Genomic DNA, 3,313 nt, shown 5'->3' on the forward strand with positions numbered 1-3,313 from the left:
TTGAAAAAAGTCGAAAAGCTTGATGTCTGCCTGATGAACTCGCCGAGTCCATGGGGAGACTCGCCGAGTTCACTTGTATCTTCAACCTACTCGCCGAGTAGGTTCATGCACTCGGCGAGTAAGAGCCACAGAGTGCAGATTTTCGACTTTTGTTGCTGGAAATGGACTAGAAACATTACCCTAAACTGTTTTGGTACTTGAAAACTTGTTTTAGATGGTGTAATGTCTTTGCTAATCCATTTACAACAACTAGTTATCAAAATTACAAAGTGTTAAGTGTAGTTTTGATTCATGATAGTGTTCATGTTCATGTTCTTGATCTTATGATGTTTAGATGATCATAGGAATTATTTGTAACCTATGTGGTAGTTTAATTCTTGATCATAATGTGTTTTAATGGAGTCCATAACTTGTCCTCAAGTTATGGAAAACCAAAAGTCACTTGAATTAAAACCATTAAAAGAACACAAGAGTTAGAAAAATGAAGAGTCTTCATTTTTATTACTCTATTAAACTCATAAGTTACAAGAAATGAAAAGTTTTGAAAGTTTACAAAACTTGCCCTCAAGTTTTGGAACAAGTAAAGTCTTGATTAAAACTTTAGTTCCAACCCTTAGAATTTTAAAAGTTAAAATTCAACCCTTATACTTATAATATTATAAGTTAATATATATATATATATATATATATATATATATATATATATATATATATATATATATATATATATATATATGTATAAGATTAAAGTCGTCTTACCGCTAGTACGCCTCATTTACGAAGCCGGTCTATAAGGTGGGTATAAGGTTGTTGCCTATAAAATGGCAACTTAATGGGTGTCCACTCTCACCCACCGCTCGCTTGACTGGTGGAGGGTCGTTAGTCGAACGGGTAGGACAAGGACTTATAAATTCTCATTAAAAGTATGATGAATATTATAAAGTAACTAAATGTTTTATTAAATTCCCAATCTTAGTTACTTTAGGAAAAATGTGAATAAGGTGCTAATCCATGGAATTACACTTTACACTTTGTTTAAGTCGTTGGTGGAGTGTGTGTGGTTAACCGGCACACTAACTTGGACTTAACAAGGTAGGTAAAGGGTGACTTAAGGTTTATTATAGTATCGGTGGAGCATGTGTGGTTTACCGGCACTTCGATTGAGTGATAAACTTTAAGGGTACCAAGTGATTTGCATGGTTACTTCACACCTCGTTTTGTGATCCTCGGTATCCCAGTCACAAAACTTGGAGGCACACTCGAGATTAAAACATGCCTTTGAAAAGTTCATTGAATCTCAAAGAATCTAGGAATTTCTAAGAACCAATCAAAACCTAATATTTAATATTTCGGTTTTCATGGTGGAAATTGGTGAATCGTCATTCACCTACCTTTCAAATATGTTATAGCTTGGATTACGACATACCTCTTCTAAGTTATAATATATTGTGATTGGATCCTAGCCTTAATATTACATTTGGGTGTTTTATTAAGGACTCTCTTAATATCTAAACTAATCTTGTCCTCTTCCTTCAGATGTCTTCAAACAATGCTGCTTCTGGCTTTAATCCTAATGGCTCCTTTACCCTTATGAACTTGTGTGGGAAAGTCACTTTTGATGGATCCAACTTCAATGAATGGATCAGAAATATCAGGATGATTACCCGCTACGAGGACAAAGAATATGTCCTTGACAAGAGGGTTAAGGAGATTGATGAGACCACTGCAACTCCCCAGGAGATCGTTGACTTTCAGGCACATGAAAGGGATGCTACCAAAGTGGCATGCATCATGATGGCCACGATGACAGCGGAACTCCAAAAGTCCTATGAGGATTTCTACCCTTATGAAATGCACCAAGATCTTATGGAAATATACCATCAAAGTGCACGACAAGAGAGGTATGAAATCATCTGCTCCATGATAACAACCATGATGAAGGACGGGGAATCCGTCATGAGCCACATGCAGAAAATGAAAAGGTATGTGGATCGATTGCTGAAGCTTAATGTGAACTTCCCTGAGGAGCTTGCAATAGATATCATTTTGCACTCCTTACCATCGTGCTATGATCAATTCCACATGACATATCACATGAATAAGGAAGAGGTCACACTCAGCAAACTTTAGGGACTTCTCAAGACCGCTGAAACAGGTCTTAAGGGGAAGTCGGTTGTTAACACTCCTACTCCAAACTCCACTCCGGTTTTGGAAATCGGGAAAAGTCGAGGGAAGAAGAGAAAGAGCTCTTCAAAGGGTACCAAGGCTCGGACCCTTGATGGCTCTTCTTCAAGTGGAACCAAGAAAGGTTTTGTCACTCCTTCTTCTGACCCAAAAGAGGCTGAATGCTTCTATTGCCATGAAAAATCACATTGGAAGCGGAACTGCCCAAAATACCAGCAAGATGTGAAGGATGGGAAAGTTAAACCCAACCATGCAGGTATTTACACTATCATTTCTATTAACTCACCCCATTCTAAATCTTGGTTCCTTGATACTGGTTGTGGTATTCATATTTGTTGTGACTTGCAGGGACTAAGAAGAAGTGAGAATGTGGAGCAAGGAAGAATAAACTTAATCATGGGGAATAGGAAAGTTACACCTGTCACCAAGATTGGAGTTTATACTTTGTCGCTAAGTAGTGGGTTAAATTTAGATTTGAATAAATGTTGTTATTCACCTGAAATGGAAAGAAATATTATTTCCTTTCATGCATTGTATAAACAAGGTTTCACCTTTTCATTTGATAATGAAGTTGGTTCGATTAATGCTTTCTTTAATAATGTTCTTTATTTTAAAGCATTACCTTGTGATGGCGTATATGAAACAGTATATGTGGATGATAACTTAGGAAATAATGTATTGTGTATTGATTCTGTTAATAATAATAACTTAGATAAAGCATCATTATGGCATTTTCGTCTTGGACATATAAGCAAGAAACGCATAGGCCAACTCCAAAAGGATGGAGTCTTGGAGTCATTTGACCTAAAGTCAGATGATAGTTGCGAATCATGCTTACTTGGGAAAATAACAAAGTCACCCTTCACAGGTTCTTGTGAGAGGGGTGAAGGTTTGTTGGACCTTGTACACATGGATGTGTGTGGACCATTCAAACATGCCACAAGGGATGCTAATCGTTATTATTTGACTTTTACTGATGACTACAGTAGATATGGATATGTCTACTTGATCAAGCATAAGTCAGAGACTTTCGAAAGGTTTAAGGAATTTAAAAGGAAGTCGAGAATCAATTGGGCAGGAACATTAAGATGCTTCGATCCGATCGTGGTGGTGAGTATCTTAGTTCAGA

This window comes from Lactuca sativa, chromosome 5, assembly GCF_002870075.4.
Source record: "Lactuca sativa cultivar Salinas chromosome 5, Lsat_Salinas_v11, whole genome shotgun sequence".
NCBI lineage: Eukaryota > Viridiplantae > Streptophyta > Magnoliopsida > Asterales > Asteraceae > Lactuca > Lactuca sativa.